Genomic DNA, 11,549 nt, shown 5'->3' on the forward strand with positions numbered 1-11,549 from the left:
CAAATCAAAACGGATGAGTCATCAAAACATTCACTCCCCGTACAGTGTGTGCCGATCGAGTCATGAGCTAATCAGACCTATTTGGTTTTTTGAACCAGGCTGTAAACATGTTAATCTCTGCTGTAAAAACATTTTTTTTAATGGGTGTGTATGTGACTTCCTGTGCTTCCTGCAGCCAGCCTCTAGTGGACACTCGATGAGCTGCAGGATTTTGCACTTCAGGTCACCGCTTGTTCAAACTGCAAGATAACAAATTCCACTTGAAGGCAAAATTATTTAGCATACCACCATGTTGGATATGTTTTATTAATACCAAATACTTTTGTAATATCGATTAAAAAAAAAAAAATCTTAGCAATAGGCCTATTAAACCCAGTGTTGATGTTTTACTAGCTTTGTAAAACTGGGTCAATATTTTTGAGAGCAGTGTACTTTTGCTGTTTTTTTATTCATCACACGATAAATCTTTTTACTTATCTGAAACTTTTGCTCTTCAAAATTAGCCCAGTCGTTAGTGAAAGCCATAATTCATTTAACTGTGGCTACAGTTTGTGGGGGGGAAATGTGATTATAAGGATTACAAGTTCAAAGTAAGCTTGCTGCTTAAGCAGGCTAGGTAGCTATTTAGCCTCTTAGCTACAGCACGTTAGCTTAACCGCTGACGGCGTTACTGTGGTCTGGTGAGACGATGTATGATGATCTTCAACACCACTTAGAACCTGCTGTCTGCATGTGACATATAGGCCACACAGCTACGCCCCTCCAGAAGTTTGAATTTGTCCACCAGAAAGCTCTGCAGAGTATTTATTGGTGTGTTCCCCCCCCCCCCCCCCCCCCCCCCCCTCCCTTCCGGTCCAGGATCCTCCTCAGTGTTTGTTTAAATCATCCTATAACGTCTGGGGGTGTGTCAGAGTACAAAGAGGAAGAGGTGAATGTTTTGTAAGACAAGATCCAACACGCAGGGACGAGTCAGCGAGGGGAAGGTGAAACAGGAAGGAAGGAAGGAAATGAAAGCGGGAAAAAAAGGCGGGAAGGTTTGTGTTGGCAGTTTTGAATTTTGGAGGGAACGCTTGGTGAGCTTCAGGGCGGTGCTACACATTTGTTGACTTACCACATTTTGATTGAAAATGACAGTTTTTAAAGGTTAATAATACATAGGCGTGTACACTAAAATGTCAATTACAGAAAACCCCTTGTTCTATTATTTTTAAGTTTCGCTTTCAGTCGGCTCACCGAGGTATTTTGAGGTCCAATCCCCCCGACCCCCCTGTGGCTTCATGTGATCTCAGACTTCATCATGCACTGATCTCCAGTGAGAAAAGTATTTATTTTGTTTAGAAATCTTAAATAATTGGAGCTGAAGATCATAGCAGGTCTGCAGATCACACGTTCATAATCTCAATCCCCCTGTGTTGTGTGTTTTGCAGTTTGTCCCCCCCCCCCCCCCCGAACATACTCTCTTTAAATTGATTGGTCAACATATTAACGTCTCCAGTTTGGGATCACACACAGTGCACAGTACAGTGCACACAATACAAATGTGTACATATGACCTTTCTTTGTCTTGAACAGACACGTTTATATGTTGGAAAAAGACACAACCTGCCCTGATTGTAAATAACAAGCGACAGAGACAATGTAAACTATTTTGTGTGACTTTTTTTTTTCTAAATATGTGGGTTTATTTTGTTATATTCTGATTAATTTGTTCAGAAATGTTTGTTGTTGTTTCCTATGTGTTGTTAAAGTTTACTGAAACTGTCTCTGGATCCTGTAAAAACTCAAAAAGATAAAATAAAAATGTCCCCTTGATGAAATCTGAGTTCAATCTAACTGTTATAAAAGTGGAAATATTTTCCTAAATTTGTCATCTTTGTTGTGTTTTTAATTAAGAGGCTTCAGGTGATTAGTTGACCGCAATGACACGACCAATCAGGGTGTGTGTATTTTTAAACCGTCCAATCACTGAGCGGAGCAAGAGTTCTCTTAAAAAATGCTGGCAGACTCCAGGTGTTAGCCTACCTGTGTGTGTGAATCAAGGAGACGAGGGTGTGGCAGGAAAAAACCCCCGGCTGTAAATGACACACACACACACACACACACACACACACACACACACACACACACACACACACACACACACACTTTCACACTTGCAGATAAATCCTGAAAAACTTCTTATATTTTAGGAGGAGCTGTAAGTGTGTATGCAAAACCAGTTTTGCATACACACTTACACACACATACATACATACATACATAAACACATAAACACACACACACACACACACATACATTCATACACAAAGGTTCATGCTACAAGGTCAGAAACTTTGGATGATCTTCAAAATGATGAAGCACGAGGCTGATTAAGCTGTGTGTGGTTGGTACACTTTATTCCTGTGGGTCATCTTAACCTACAAATAATCTCTGTCCTTCAAAACACAGCCAGATAAACTGATAACACACACACACACGCACACTCATCCTCTTCTTTAGTATCTTGTGATCGAGTTCAGAAAAGTCCAGCTCAGACGTAGGGAAAATCTATCTCTGGATCCTTTCTGTAATGATGTCAGATGGAGCATTTGTCCAGAATCATTAAATCATTGTCCCAGTTATTGGCCAAAGCAAACTTCTGGAGCAAGGGTCCAGATTTAAACCTTTTTAACATTTAGCCTTAGCAACACTCAGCGTGTATTTTAGTAACAAAGAAACACAAACATCCCTCTGCAACAAGACCTGCAGCAGAGAGCAACAAATCCAGTGTCATCACAATGTAAACCCACTTTACAACATTTAATCTGCGGCTTAACTGATATCTGTCAGCTCCATTCTGATGCCACTTCTATGCAAACATTCAAAAAAGAAGGCTTTCTGTCCACCTGCACACACATGCAGAGGTACGAGGAGGCCTCATGTGACTCCTGAGCTCTGAGGGGTAACAGGGGTAACGCTTCAATCTTACATTTTTCCATCTGGTTGAACTTCAGCTTCTTCCCCTCAGGCTGGAATGAAGGTGTGTTGTTAGCTCCGCCCCTATCCATCACAAGACCCTGAATAACACAGCAGGTTGTTTTTTTCCCCTCTTCATGAGATTCAATTTACAGAAGACAACTAAATGCTAAAGAGAGCAGGGGTAGCTAACCATTTGAAGTGGTGCTTCACTCTCATTTGCCTGAAAGACAACAAAGATGGTCGAATGTGGCACAGAAACTTATAGTTTAAGTCATTAAATGGTAAATGGACTCCAGCTTGAATATTTCTTCTGACATCTCAAAGCCCTCTTACTCTGCAGGTCACAACTGATGGTAGAGGCTGCTGTTTAAAAAGTCCATCAGTATTAAATTATCCATTCATACGCTGCAGACGAAGCAGCGGCAGCAACTTGGGGTTAAGTGTCTTGCCTAAGGACTCAGCGGACACGGGGCTGCAGGAGCTAGGGAACTAACCACCCCATCTTCCAGTTGAGAGATGACCAACTTTACCAACTGAGCCACAGCTTTCACTGTCATATTTTTACGTTAAAATACTGAAATCAAGTGCCAATGAGAGCCCAGTAGGAGGTGAGTTCATCCAATCAGGAGCAGGAGGAGGGTTCATGTTGACGGGAAGTGAGTGAGCTGTCAGTCATCTTGTTGTAAAACCTGCTGCTCCTCAGGTCGACTCCATGAAAGGGAGATCAAAATTGGATCCACTCATGAAGTCAGAGTTAAGATGGAAAGTGTCTCTGAGCTCTAAAACTGTGCGATCAAAAGTCACGTTAGTTCAAAACCTCATCAAGAAACCTCAAAGAAACCTCAATGAAACCAGAGGACTGTCCCTCCTACTGCTCTGCACACTCGTCTCATGTTTCTGTGTGTGTGTGTGTGTGTGTGTGTGTGTGTGTGTTGAATCAGGTAACACTGACAGGTCTGAACACGCCTGCAGCATTTAGTCAGGAATGTGTGCTTTCAACCGGGAAAATGCAACCAGGAAACACTCCCCCGTGACAACACCTACTCCTTTTTCAGGTTCTTCACTACGAAAAAAGGACGTACAATTCTTCTGCAACTCATGAAGGCCTCGTCATTACCGCATGATTGAGACATTAATGTTCCCCTCAGGATGAATTTTTCAGGATTTCAATGATTCTTTAACTTTTTCATCTTTTTGCCACCTGCAGGATTTAATGGAGACTTTTTAAAAAAAATGAGCAATCACCTGTAGAACCTCAGACATTCACATAAGCCCCATGTCACCTTGTTCAGGTATCATGCTAAACTTTGTGGGTGAAATCTTTAAACGTCTGAGTCACGAATCACTATTCACATTTTGTCTGCTTCAAAGGAGAATGTAATATATGTTAAACATAAATAAATAAGGTATCTGCTGTAAATGTGTCTCTGAGTCATGACTGTCTACAATGAGTGAGAAGCTCGAGTCCCGCTGGCTGTGTTGTTGTCAGAGCCGTGTTTGTATGGACAGGACAGCTGGCTCCTCCCCTTGTGTATAAAAGCTGTTTTAATCAAGGACTAGAGAGAAGAACATACTCTTACATGCTTCTTTTCAACATACGCTTATTTGGATGTCAAGTAAGAGTTTTTAGATCATGGTCATTCGTGTCAATGTACATGCAACGTGAAGCTACGAGCTAACTAAAGAGCACTAACATTAGCATGCTAACATAACAATGCAGCTCCAGACAGGGGCAACTTTGTCCGTAGCTTATGCTAAACTTCTTTATGCAAACTCAGCTGGAGGGGGGTTGGAGGTGTGTCTCTGGAGGAGAGCGGAGGCTTCAGTACTGGTTTCAAGCTGTCAGTGCACAAAAACAACATTTACAACCCCCAAAAAATTAAAGGCTTTTTTGAATTGTCAAATGTTTTTTATTATTTTTGCAGCTCTTAAATCTTTCAAAATGTTTTTGTGACCTTTAAAAAGGCCTCAGAACTCATAAAGAATCAAAATAGGCTAGTTCAGTTTGGTTAAGAGGTAAGAGGTATGTGTTTTTCTAACAAAAAAGAAAAGGCAAAGTTATTTCGAATGTGTTAATGTTTCTCATCTTGTCATTTTCTTTCCTTGTGTCACTTGTCAACAGAAAAACCTACAAAAAGTAGCACCATAAAAACTTCAAAGAACAATTGCCAGCAGCATGTTTCAGTGTTTTTAGCGCCCCCTTGTGGTGAAGCGGTTAATAAACTCAGGCAGAGTGAATGAAGCTGGTCGCTAAAGGATAACATCAGGATTCAGAGCCGATGTAAACACACTCCGAGTGTAGCTAATGCCTGAGACCTTTTTGCTGCAGGAGCACATCAGTGTGTGGGCCTGTAGCAGCAGGTCGTGTGTGTGTGTGTGTGTGTACGCGTGCGTGTGTGTGATTACAGAGTAGAGTAATAACAGCCTTGTGTGGCGGCATGGCACATTGATAACTCACAGTTTAAACACAGAGCCTCTCTTGTTTCACAGGTATGGAAGCTCACAGAGGAAAAAAAATCAGACCTGAGGCCTTTACAAAGTGTTCGACATATCTTTAGGTTATCTGCTCTTACTGACCTCACGCTGGAGCGAGAGTAAAGACTGATTTATGCTTCTGCATTAAATCTACACCATAGTGGTGCACGCCGTCATGAACACGACATACAGGCACGTTGGTGTGTGCGTAGATCTGCTATACCTCGCCTACAAACGCAGTCTGCTTGTTATATCGCCAGTTTCCGGTTCCGACACATTCTCCGCTTGTTTGTTTAAATAATGAGCACCAGTTGATTAAACTTGCCTGTAGTGTTCTTCCTTCTAAAACTTGCTTTTAACTACCTGAACGCATTACATCAGCATTGTGTATCCTGAGGTGGTGTAGAGCGTTGGTTGAGCACGTCCTCAGAAATTAACGACACGCGTCCATGAGATGCAATATACATATAACCACTAGGAGCAGTGTAGAGTTTTATGGTGATGAGACCGGAAATGACAACATCAGAGACACCAGAGAGCAGCTACAACGATGGAGGAGAGGTTTGAAGCAAAGTAAACAGATCAGGTCTGCAACTACCCTCTCTATGATGTGTCATTGCCACGGCATAGCAACAAACAACGTGCCATAATAGCTGGCGACAAATCATCTCTACTATAGTGTTTTACGTGACCTGATTTATGTAGTGCTCCCTCTAGAGGAATCCTCCAGTAACACTCGTACAGAAGAAGGTATGTGAACATTTATGTTCACGACTCAGCCGTTTGTCTACGCATACGCGAGGTTCTAAAGCGAGAATATTTGAGCCTTAATGGTCACTCAGACTTTACAGCTGTGATGACGCTTCATGCCTGTAATCGACTAATCGCTTATCAGGATAGACAATCTAAAACTGTGACTGAGCACGATGACAGTAAGTTGGCAGGAACTTTTTCTTCACCTGAGTTTTTTCTTCACGCTCATTCACAAAGGGAGGTGTAGCAGACGTGTTGTTGCATACTTTATTGCAGCTGTCCCAGCCTGCTGTTTCTTTATGTGTTAATTCTCAGCTTTCAGCAGCATATACATTCAGTTTTACAAATCAACATTTTTTGACTGTCGACTTAAAAAAATCTGAAGTTGAGCAACACCTACTGCCTTCTGCAGAATTTCGCAACGCTTACTGCCTTCTGCAGAATTTTGAAACCGGTGACAATACCAGAAATTATGTCATGTTCAAATAAAAGGGGCGGAGCTAGTTTCAAATAACCTATCATGATCATGAGGTGTCATCAGCAGATCGTCATATTTCACAAACTCAAAGCAATCTGTGATTTTAAACTACAAACTAAAAATTCAGGAGAGACATCCAGCAGGAGTGTGAATGCCAAAATAAAGATCTATAATTTGACTTTCCATTATCATAGATCTGACATTAGTCACACCCATTTGTCCCATCAGATATTTTGCAGATGTTGTCTCGTGGTGTTTTGACAGGTTTAGATGTTTTTTTCCAGCCGTAGCCGTAGAGTTATGGAGTTTCTTTAAAAGAAATATGAACACATGCTAACGTGCTTATCTCATGAGGACAAGTACACAGCTTCAGTGCTTGAATTATGTCAGAAAATATAAATATATCTTTAATAAATATATTTTTATGAAATAAAAAGATGACAGGAAACACAAAACTTCTGCTCTCTCCCATTCTTATCGCTTCAATGTGCAGAAATCTTAAAGCCTTTATTGGACGTTATGATTCAAGTGAGGGGCCATAAATTCATCTTCATTCTTCAATCATTTGTGACTCATTTGTTGCCACATTAACTGTGAGACCTGCAGAGCAGATTAATCTGAACGTCTGCAAGTTTCAACGAAGCTCGGCAGCTAAACATGCAAAACAACCAAACATAAACTTCAATATCTAAAAGTTCTTTCTGTGAGGTGTAAAAAATCTCACCAGAGACACATCGAGCTCAAACAGAAAAACTACAGAGGGTTAATCTGTGTGTCTGATTAATTCACCTTCAGTGTGATGATGCCACAGTTTTACGACTGCAGAGGAGACGTCTCCTCGAGGAGCTGATAGGAGAGGAAGAAGGGGAGTGGCAGCGGCTGCAGGGTTGGTCTCATTGCTGGAAATATTTCTGTGATGATTCATAAATGTCAGCTTCTGTGTCAGAGGGGAGAGACACATGATGGATTTAAAGGTTTATTATCCTTAAATCAACCTCCTCAGTGATTAATGCATAATATACGGAGGAGGCAGAATTCTATACAGCATGACCCTGACAACTTGTTTCATCACTAAAATAACCTCTAATCACTTAAAACATGATTTTTATAAAGTAGTACTGACGCTCAGAAAAGTAGAAAATACTCAGGTGAGATCTCAGGTGTTCCCTCTCTGTGACTCCTGGGATACTGACACTCCACTCCGAGCATCTTTTGTTTTCAGCACTTTCACGTCCTGACTCCTGACGGCGTCTGTAACTCCTCTCTGTTTACACACACTGAGGGGGCCGACAGGTGTCACATTTATGAGTTTGATATTTACATGAACAAATGAAGAGCGCGAGGCTGAAGGACAGGACGGACTGGATCTGACTGCACGCTAGAAAATACTGCGTTTTACATTCGCGACATGTGTTTCTTGTTTTTAATCTTTGAGATTCAGAAATATTTGAAATAAAACCAAAGCTGCAAAAGATTTAAAATCAACACTCAGTATCATGTAGATAAACACAAAGGGTGCACACGGGGACAAATACCAATCTGTGGATGAGTTGGAGGTAGGCCGCGGTTTGACCATCTCTCTGCAGGTTAATGAGCTGATTGAAGGCAGGTGGACCTCCCAGGTGAACAGGATCCAGGTGACTGGGAGGCGGAGCAGGAGAGAGAAACACGAGGTAGAGGAACAGAGGGTGGGCGTGGCAATAAAGAAACAAACGCCAGAGCAAATATATGTGTGTTAGAACGGGGAAATACTGTACATGAAGTAGTGCTCCTCAGAATGTTCCAAAGATCAGAAGTGTCTTTTCAGATTTTGTTGTGTCTTCAGATTGATGAAACAACTATCGCTCTCCACAGTACGGTGGCTGGGAAGTGCAAAACAAAATTACAAAGTGTGAAACATTTTTACGAAGCTTGAGGCAAATTTTCATTTTGAGAATCATGTTTACATTTTATTAAACAAAATTACAAAACCCAAAACACTTTACACTGAGACAAATGTACCAACGACAGAATCTTGACATGAAGGGAATTTACCAAATGATTTCATCTGAGCTCGTCATCAGAGTTATTAATAACGCAGAATATCACAACATCTTCCATCAGAAGTCATTTTACAGTAAGTCAGTGACAGGATGTCATGATGCACACATTTATCACGTCGCTGCTCACCTTTCCTCCCGTCTGTCGTCTTGAAGTCATTGTTTCCTGAGAACCTCCTTCAGCAGAAACATGAAGTCATCATTGTCCGTCAAAAAATTGTCCGTCAGGATGCTGAATCATGGATTCACAGAGAAAACATGCTCGGCCTCTGTTCACCTGAAAGCTGTTAAACGTTTCTGTGGTCTACATGAAGATTATTGTAGTCTTCAGTTTCAAAGTCAAGAATTCACATGAGTTGTAGCCATCCTTTAGATCTATTTCACGACCTCAAACTACAGAAAATGTCGTTATAGGTCCAGTCAGTGAGACGTGTAGTGAGTGAAATGATAAAGTGACCTCACTATATGATCAGACATTAAGGAAACATGCTATGTTGAAGTGCTGGCTTCTCTGACAACAATGCAGCAGCCAGTATGTCCTCCTTCTAACTTTAGATTCTGGTCCTGAATGCTCTGGATTTGTTTGGGCCAGAGAAGGTAGACGGTTTTAAAGCACCCCCACACGGCCGTTTTGGACGCCCCTCTGTTATCCCGATATGAGACCAGTTGTCAGGTCAAACCAACAGGTGTTGCAACGATGGAAGCGGGCGAGAGAACTGGTTCAGATAGAAGTGATTGTAGCCGACCTGAAAAGCCTCTGCATGTTTCTAATAAGCTCCACGAGCAGAAACGTGCTCAAACTAGGATCAATATTGGAGATGCTTTTGAAAAATGGAGAGAGGTTAGAACGCAGAAAGGTTTACAGACTGATGCAGAGCTGGATAAACACTGAAGTAACCACTAAGTGTCAGTTATATATTGCTCCTTTAAGTAGATCGCTGTCACTCAAAAGACGACTGAGTTAATGAAGTCATAGGCTGAAAAACACAAGTTTTGTGTTAATTTTTGCAAATATCAAGTCTTACTAGAAGGCCTTAGGTAAAGGTTTTCTCTAAAAGTTGTCTCATAGAAAGAAAAAAAACTCTTTCATCTCAGTGAATTTGTTCAGCCGTCTTCAATTAAGATCTTCTTATTGTTATGATACTAAGCTGGTGTTTATGTGACCACTTTAAAATAATCGTAATTTCTATTATCGTGCTTTTATTGATATTGTAATCTTCCTGATTATGTGGAGTCTTGACACCCTGCACGCCATCAGTGTCCGGACATGACAACGATGTTTATTCTAAACGTCTTTTCCTCTGCATGCTGCGTCCTCCGGTCAAAAACCTGAAACCAACTTTCCCGTCCCTCCTCACAGTCTGACACAGAGATGCTTTTGCGGTACAATGTGGGTATGAGCTATTTGAATGCGTGAACTCAACACAGACATGTGGGGCATGATCAGGGCCATGCAGAGAACTTTAGAGGGGCAGGAGGTCAAAGTGAAAAAGGCTCACTGGCAGTGTTTGAGATTCCCTCTCTTGCACCCTTCTGTCCGTCGCAGACGCAGCGGCACCCGGCCTACATGTCCAAGCTGACCTCGGGGGAAAGGTTATCATGTGATGTAAACTGCCAGCTCTTTTTGTCTAAAAATAAATTACTTTTATTCTTATTCTGCTTTTCTTCAAAGGAGCAATGAACAGGCAATTTCCACTTTCATTATTGTCACTTTGTCTCTTTTAAATATGATCTAGTCGTGTTCTGATGTGCAAAATGTTTTTAAATAAGGTGAAACCTTTCTTTGAATGAAGCCTTCAAACTGAATTATCAAAGTCAGACAGTTTTGTTCAAATCTCTGGTCGTCTGTTTCTCTCTCTGTTTGCCTGTGTGTGTGTGTGTGTGTGTGTGTGTGTGTGTGTGTGTGTGTGTGTGTGTGTCTAATCAGGAGGCGTCGCTCAGTCTTCAGCTCTGAGATTTCACAGAAAAATAATATTACAGATAAATGCATGCGTGTGTGTTTTTATCAGAGATGAACCACCGAAACATTTTGTTCCCATGAAATCTGATCATTCTGAACTTACTGAGAAACATTTAAGTTCCCAAATTTCAACATCAGATATGATCAACAGCTGTTTAATGTCCTCAAATAGAAATGACAAATAGGACTTCTCTGATTGGTGGATTCATCCGTCTGTCGCTGTTAAGACAAACAATGAAGTCTTCAAACTTCATGGAGATGTAAACATTTAAATCCCTCTTTTTGTTCATACACATCAAACATCTGTCTTTAACTCAGAGTCACTATGATGAACCTGCTCCCTAATGGAGTTACTTTCATTCTACCTTAATCTAAACTTCTACCTTTGAGTGTGTCGACAGTTATTTTAGAGACAGGACAGCAGATAGAGTCAAAGATCAGGGAGAAAGAGAGTGGGGCACGACACACGGGACAGGAGCCACAGGCCGGACCCAAACCCTGAGCCAGCCACCCTCGAGCACCAAAGCCTCTGCACATAAGGCGTGAGAACTAACCGCTAGGCCAACAGCACCCGTGCAGTTTTATATTCTTTACAAAACTATAAAATAAAACAATAAAAAAATGTGCTTCTAATGTTCAGTCGATGCTCTAATTCTAGATTTTTTGAAGAAAAAGATTAAAAAAACATACATTTAGATATTAAAGTTCATGTATTTTGTTTGATACTTTTTTTTAAAACTTCTATACATTTTTATGTTAATGTTAAATAAACTTCTGTAGGTGCAGAGCACAGGCTGTCAATAACAGACTGTTATTTGTAGTCTATGGTGCAGAGCTTTTCTCTTTCTGCTCTGTGGGTTTGTTTTCTTCTGTCCTGCAGCGCCCT

The sequence above is a fragment of the Labrus mixtus genome, chromosome 16, assembly GCF_963584025.1.
Source record: "Labrus mixtus chromosome 16, fLabMix1.1, whole genome shotgun sequence".
Classification (NCBI taxonomy): Eukaryota; Metazoa; Chordata; class Actinopteri; order Labriformes; family Labridae; genus Labrus; species Labrus mixtus.